Here is a 7,500-nt window from a genome sequence, read left to right as displayed (position 1 = left end):
TCCCGCCGGCCCGGCCAGCCAGGTACGCACCCCTGGTCGGCGCCTGGAGCGTTTGCACTTTGTCGTTTTTTTCTCCAAGACTCCTATCTGCCAACTGCTGTGGACTTCAGCGGTGGCTGCCGCGGGCTATGCGCGGCCTCCTGGGGGTCCCGCCTGCCCGCGCAGGCAGCTAGGACGGGGTTATCAGCAAAGCCTGTGAGGCGCTCTCATGGGGAGGGGGGGCTCCGCAGCCCCCCCAAGGTGGCTTCGTACACCTCTTGAACGTTGCGGCCCGGCCGCTCGGAGAGCGGTGTCTACCCGGGCAGACAGCCTGTCGGCCCCCGCGGCCTGGACAGGCGGGAGCGGGGACTCTTGCGCTCGGGGGGCTCTGCTCCAAGGAGCGAGAGCGGACGCTCTGCTCGGCCCGGAGAGTGGGGTGGCGGGGCGCCGTCGCCTCGCTGGAACCAGGGGCGTCGTGACGTGCGCGCGCGCCTAGCCGCCGCCAGAACAGGCCGGAAAGGTTGAGCTGCATACGGATCTAAGCCGTTGCCCAAACTAACTCTGGCCCGTGTGACACAGCCGCGCGCGCGCTTTCCTACGACACTCGACCGCCGGGCTCCCTCGGCCTGGGAGGCACTCTCGGGGCAGGGGGCCACCGCAGCCCCCTTTAGGTGGCTTCGTACACCTCTTGAACGTGGCGCCCGGCCGCTCGGAGAGCGGGGTCTACCCGGGCAGACAGCCTGTCGGCCCCGCGGCCTGGGCAGGCGGAGCGGGTGCTCTTGCGCTCGGGGGCTCTGCTCGGCCCGGAGAGTTGGGTGCGGGGCGCCGTCGCCTCGCTGGAACCAGGGGCGTTGTGACGTTCGCACGCGCCTAGCCGCCGCCAGGACAGGCCGGAAAGGTTGAGCTGCATACGGATCTAAGCCGTTGCCCAAACTAACTCTGGCTCGTGTGACCGACACAGCCGCGCACGCGCTTTCCTACGACACTCGACCGCCTGGCTCCCCTCGGCCTGGGAGGCACTCTCGGGGCGGGGGGCACCGCAGCCCCCCCAAAGGTGGCTTCGTACACCTCTTGAACGTTGGGGCCCGGCCGCTCGGAGAGCGGGGTCTACCCGGGCAGACAGCCTGTCGGCCCCGCGGCCTGGACAGGCGGAGTGGGGACAAGCCAAGGCTACCGGCGGGCCTCGGACGGCCAGGGGTGGAAGGGCTCCACCTCAAGGTGGCTTCGTACACCTCTTGAACGTTGGGGCCCGGCCGCTCGGAGAGCGGGGTCTACCCGGGCAGACAGCCTGCTGGCCCCGCGGCCTGGACAGGCGGAGCGGGGAACCTTGCGCTCGGGGGCTCTGCTCGGCCCAGAGAGTGGGGTGCGGGGCGCCGTCGCCTCGCTGGAACCAGGGGCGTCGTGCCATTCGCGCGCGCGCGCCTAGCCGCCGCCAGAACAGGCCGGAAAGGATGAGCTTCATACGGATCTAAGCCGTTGCCCAAACTACCTCTGGCCCCTGTGACCGACACAGCCGTGGCACGCGCTTTCCTACGACACTCGACCGCCGGGCTCCCTCGGCCTGGGAGGCACTCTCGGGGCGGGGGGCACCGCAGCCCCCCCAAAGGTGGCTTCGTACACCTCTTGAACGTGGCGCCCGGCCGCTCGGAGAGCGGGGTCTACCCGGGCAGACAGCCTGTCGGCCCCGCGGCCTGGACAGGCGGAGCGGGGAAAAGCCTAGGCTACCGGCGGGCGGGATCGACCGGGAAGCCGCCGTGGGGGAACACAAGTTGGACGCCTCGCGCCGTCGCGGACCACCGTCCTCCGTCTCTCGGGAAGGGGGGGCCGCCCGAGGCGCACGGGCCTCGGACGGCCAGGGGTGGAAGGGCTCCACCCCGAGGTGGCTTCGTACACCTCTTGAACGTTGGGGCCCGGCCGCTCAGTGAGAACAGGGTCTACCCGGGCAGACAGCCTGTCGGCCCCGCGGCCTGGACAGGCAGAGTGGGGAAAAGCCTAGGCTACCGGGCGGGATCGACCGGATAGCCGCCGTGGGGGAACACAAGTTGGACGCCTCGCGCCGTCGCGGACCACCGTCCTCCGTCTCTCTCCCTCTCTCGGGAAGGGGGGCCGCCCGAGGCGCACGGGCCTCGGACGGCCAGGGGTGGAAGGGCTCCACCCCGAGGTGGCTTCGTACACCTCTTGAACGTTGGGGCCCGGCCGCTCAGTGAGAACGGGGTCTACCCGGGCAGACAGCCTGTCGGCCCCGCGGCCTGGACAGGCAGAGTGGGGAAAAGCCTAGGCTACCGGGCGGGATCGACCGGATAGCCGCCGTGGGGGAACACAAGTTGGACGCCTCGCGCCGTCGCGGACCACCGTCCTCCGTCTCTCTCCCTCTCTCGGGAAGGGGGGCCGCCCGAGGCGCACGGGCCTCGGACGGCCAGGGGTGGAAGGGCTCCACCCCGAGGTGGCTTCGTACACCTCTTGAACGTTGGGGCCCGGCCGCTCAGTGAGAACGGGGTCTACCCGGGCAGACAGCCTGTCGGCCCCGCGGCCAGGACAGGCAGAGTGGGGAAAAGCCTAGGCCACCGGGCGGGATCGACCGGGTAGCCGCCGTGGGGAACACAACTTGGACGTCTCGCGCCGTCGCGGACCACCGTCCTCCGTCTCTCTCTCCCTCTCTCGGAAGGGAGGCCGCCCGAGGCGCACGGGCCTCGAACGGCCAGGGGTGGAAGGGATCCACCCCCCGCGGGAAGGGGACGCGCGGCGGCACCCGGACGCGGGAGCGTTGACCCGGGGGTCTTTACTCCGCCGAGGCGTAGCCCGGAGAAGGAGCGAGACCGGCCGGCGGGGGTGGAACACCCCCTCATGCCTCGCTCCTTCTGGGGATAAAGCGCGTCGTCCGCAGGCCGCCGTCCCCTATCCCCGCCCTGGACCGCCCGCATCGGCCGGAGCCCGAGGGGACAGGCGGGGGTCCTTCGCTTTCGGGAAAACCGTCACCAAACGTGGGGCCCGTGCCCCGCTCTCGGCCGCCCTGAGGCGGGAGAGCCCGGATCGTTCTCTCTCTCGGCGTCGGCCCCACCGACGCCGTCGCACGGTGGCCTGGGAAAGGGCTGCACCCCCTGCGCCACGCTTCTCCCCCGGAGTACTCCCCCCGCAGGGGGCTCCGCGGGGTGTCCCGACGCGCAGAGTCGCTCGCCTTCTTCCGCGGGGGACGGGAGGGACGCCCACGCGCGTCCCTTCCCCATCCTCGAGAGCCGTACGCGCCGAGGGTGAACCCGCTCGCCGGGGCGCCGGGGAGCAGGGCCCTTGTGGTCCTTCCCCGGACATGGGCGCGGCGAGGGTCCCCCGGCCGCGACGGCTCTCCCGTTGACCCACTCTCTCGCCTTGGGTGGTGGTGATGGAGGCGGCTGCCTACGCCTCAGCCCGGCATCTCGGAGGGGGGTCGCCCGGGCAGCCAGCCAGCCAGCCTGTTGGCCCCGCGGCCTGCACAGGCGGAGTGGGGACACTTGCGCTCTATGACTCTGCTCCCAGGGAGGTGGCAGAGGGGCGGCCGCGGTGCTTTGACTTTGAGCGGTCCCCACTCCAGCACTCTGAGAAATAGTCACTTTGTCAAAGACCGCACACCGCTCGTTCCCTTATATGCAAAAAAGGTGTTCGTCCTGACGTTTTGCGAGCCCTTATTTTACCGTCGTCGGCGCTATCAGGGGAAACAGGCCCGCTCCTTCCGCCTTCATGGAACCGTAGCTCGGCCCCGAGGGCCCAGGATTACCCTCATACCGGTTCTCACGACATGCGTCGACACTCGGCTCGGCCCCGGCAGCCGCAGCTCCCGCCGGCCCGGCCAGCCGGGTCCGCACCCCTGGCCGGCGCCTGGAGCGTCTGGACTTTGTCGTTTTCTCTCCGAGACTCGTCTCTGCCAACTGCCGTGGACTTCGGCGGGGGCTGCCGCGGGCTGTGCCCGGCCTCTTGGGGGTCCCGCCTGCCCGCGCAGGCAGCTAGGACAGGGTTATCAGCGCTCTCAGGGGGGCCTCCGCAGACCCCCCCACAGGTGGCTCCGTACACCTCTTGAACGTGGCGCCCGGCCGCTCGGAGAGCGGGGTCTTCCCAGGCAAGCCGCCTGTGGGCCCCGCGGCCTGGACAGGCGGAGCGGAGACAAGCCCAGGCTACCGGCAGGATCGACCGGCTGGCAGTCGTGGTGGAACAACGGGGACGCCTCGCGCCGCCGCGGGCCACCGTCCTCCGTCTCTCTCCCACTCTCGGAGGCAGGCCGCCCGAGGCCAACGGGCCTCGGACGGCGTGGGGTGGAAGGGCTCCACCCCAGGGGAAGAAAACACGCCCGCGCGCGTTTGCACAGTCTGCCCCGGCCCGGCATCTCGGAGGGGGGTCGCCCGGGCAGCCAGCCAGCCAGCCAGCCTGTTGGCCCCGCGGCCTGCACAGGCGGAGTGGGGACACTTGCGCTCTACGACTCTGCTCCCAGGGAGGTGGCAGAGGGGCGGCCGCAGTGCTTTGACTTTGAGCGGTCCGCACTCCCTTCTCAGCACTCTGAGAAATAGTCACTTGGTCAAAGACCGCACTCCGCTCGTTCCCTTATATGCAAAAAAGGTGTTCGTCCTGACGTTTTGCGAGGCCTTAATTTACCGCCGTCGGCGCTATCAGGGGGAACAGGCCCGCTCCTTCCGCCCTCCTGGAACCGTGCCTCGGCCCGGAGCGACCAGGATTACCCTCATACCGCTTCTCACGACATGCATCGATACTCGGCTCAGCCCCGGCAGCCGCAGCTCCCGCCGGCCCGGCCAGCCGGGTCCGCACCCCTAACCAGCGCCTGGAGCGTTTGGACTTTGTCGTTTTTTCTCAAAGACTCATCTCTGCCAACGACTTCAGCAGGGGCTGCCACCTGCTGTTCCCCCGCCAATGGGTGTCCTGACCTGCAACACCGGAGGCTCAGGCGTGGTCTTGAGCAACTGCTGGTAGGTGCACCTCGGGGGCCCTCTGCAGCCAGCACACCGCTGCCAACAGCCCGCTCCCCGTCACCATCCAGCCCCTCTGCATACATCTGCCGGGGGTGCTTTTTTGACTTCCCCCATGTTGGCCTATGGGGAAAAGCCAGGGGGAAAACCTCCAGAGTCAGGCCGACCTCCTGGAACCCCAGCTCGGCCTGGAGCTACTGGTTTGCCCCCTTCCCGGTTCTCAGGACATGCATTGACACTCGGCTCAGCACCAGCCGCCGCAGCCCCCGCCTGCCCGGCCAGCCCGGTCCGCACCCCTGGCCGGCACGCCTGGAGCGTTTGGACTTTGTCATTTTCATGACTTGTCTCCTCAGACATTGTCCGACTGCAAGGGGGGTGTGCCGCGGTCCGTGCCCAGCCTCCAGGGGTTGCCCCCGGCCCCTGGAGCAGCCAGCACCCCCTCGCCCTCAACACTCTCTCTCCCCGTGGGGACTTTGAAACTTTTTCTGACCGCGAAAGCTTCGGCAAACGGCAAGGGGGGCAGCCGGCGTTCTGTGCCCGGCCTCCTGGGGTCCTGCCGGGGCACATCGGAGGCTCAGCCAGGGTGTTGAGCCACCACTGGCAGGTGCACTCAGGGGGCCCTCCGCAGACGCCCATGCACACCTCCGCAGCCAGCACACTGCTGCCAACAGCCCGCTCCCCGTCACCCGCCAGCCCCTCCGCATACATCTGCTGGGGGTGCTTTTTTGACTTCCCCCATTTTGGCCAATGGGAAAATGTCAAGGGGAAAACCTCCGGAGTCAGGCCCACCTCCTGGAACTCCATCCCGGCCTGGAGCTACTAGTTTGTCCCCTTTCCGGTTCTCAGGACATGCATTGACACTCGGCTCTTCCCCAGCCGCCGCAGCTCCCGCCGGCCCGTCCAGCCGGGTCCGCACCCCTGGCCGGCGCCTGGAGCGTTTGGACTTTGTCGTTTTTCCTCAAAGACTCATCTCTGCCAACTGCCCTGGGCTTCAGCAGTGGCTGCCGCGGGCTGTGCACGGCCTCCTGGGGGGTCCCGCCTGCCCTCGCAGGCAGCTAGGACAGGGTTCTCAGCAGGGGCTTGGATGCGGTGTCAGGGGGGCCTCCGCAGCCCCCCAAGGTGGCTTCCTACACCTCTCGAACGTTGGGGCCCGGCCGCTCGGAGAGCGGGGTCTGCCCGGGCAGCCAGCCAGCCTGTTGGCCCCGCGGCCTGCACAGGCGGAGTGGGGACCCTCGCGCTCGATGACTCTGCTCCCAGGGAGGTGGCAGAGGGGCGGCCGCGGTGCTTTGACTTTGAGCGGTCCCCACTCCTCAGCACATTGAGAAATAGTCACTTTGTCAAGGACCGCACACCGCTCGTTCCCTTATATGCAAAAAAGGTGTTCGTCCTGACGTTTTGCGAGGCCTTATTTTACCGCCGTCGGCGCTATCAGGGGAAACGGGCCCGCTCCTTCCGCCCTCCTGGAACCGTGCCTCGGCCCGGAGCGACCAGGATCACCCTCATACCGGTTCTCGTGACATACATCGACACTCGGCTCAGCCCCGGCAGCCGCAGCTCCCACCGGCCCAGCCAGCCGGGTCCGCCACCCTGGCCGGCACGCCTGGAGCGTTTGGACTTTGTCGTTTTTTCAAAGACTCATCTCTGCCAACGACTTCAGCAGGGGCTGCCACCTGCTGTTCCCCGCCAATGGGTGTCCTGACCTGCAACACCGGAGGCTCAGGCAGGGTCAAGAGCAACTGCTGGTAGGTGCACTCAGGGGGCCCTCTGCAGCCGCCCAGGGCCACCTCTGCAGCCAGCACACTGCTGCCAACAGCCCGCTCCCCGTCACCCCCCCCCAGGCCCCTCTGCATACATCTGCCGGGGGTGCTTTTTTGACTTCCCCCATTTTGGCCAATGGGAAAATGCCAAGGGGAAAACCTCCAGAGTCAGGCCGACCTCATGGAACTCAAGCCCGGCCTGGAGCCACCGGTCTGTCCCCTTCCCGGTTCTCAGGGATTTTTGGACTTGTGATTTCCGTGATTCGTCTCTTCAAACTTTGTTGGACTACAATGGGGGGCGACCGGCGGTCCGTGCCCGGCCTCCTGGGGTCCTGCCCGGGGACAGCGGAGGCTCAGCCAGGGTTTTGAGCCACCGCTGGCAGGTGCACTCACGGGGCCCTCCGCAGCCGCCCATGCACACCTCTTCAGCCAGCACACTGCTGCCAAACACCCGCTCCCCATCACCCCCCAGCCCCTCTGCATACATCTGCTGGGGGTGCTTTTTTGACTTCCCCCATTTTGGCCTATGGGGAAAAGCCAGGGGGAAAACCTCCAGAGTCAGGCCGACCTTCTGGAACTCGAGCTCGGCTTGGAGCCGCCGGTTTGCCCCCTTCCCGGTTCTCAGGACCTGCATTGACACTCGGCTCAGCCCCGGCAGCCGCAGCCCCCGCCGGCCCAGCCAGCAGGGTCCGCCCCCCTGGCCGGCGCCTGGAGCGTTTGGACTTTGTCATTTTCATGACTTGTCTCCTCAAACTTTGTTCGACTGCAAGGGGGGGTGTGCCGCGGTCCGTGCCCAGCCTCCAGGGGTTGCCCCCGGC

The sequence above is a fragment of the Eleutherodactylus coqui genome, unplaced genomic scaffold, assembly GCF_035609145.1.
Source record: "Eleutherodactylus coqui strain aEleCoq1 unplaced genomic scaffold, aEleCoq1.hap1 HAP1_SCAFFOLD_178, whole genome shotgun sequence".
Classification (NCBI taxonomy): Eukaryota; Metazoa; Chordata; class Amphibia; order Anura; family Eleutherodactylidae; genus Eleutherodactylus; species Eleutherodactylus coqui.
This window is presented reverse-complemented; position numbering follows the sequence as displayed.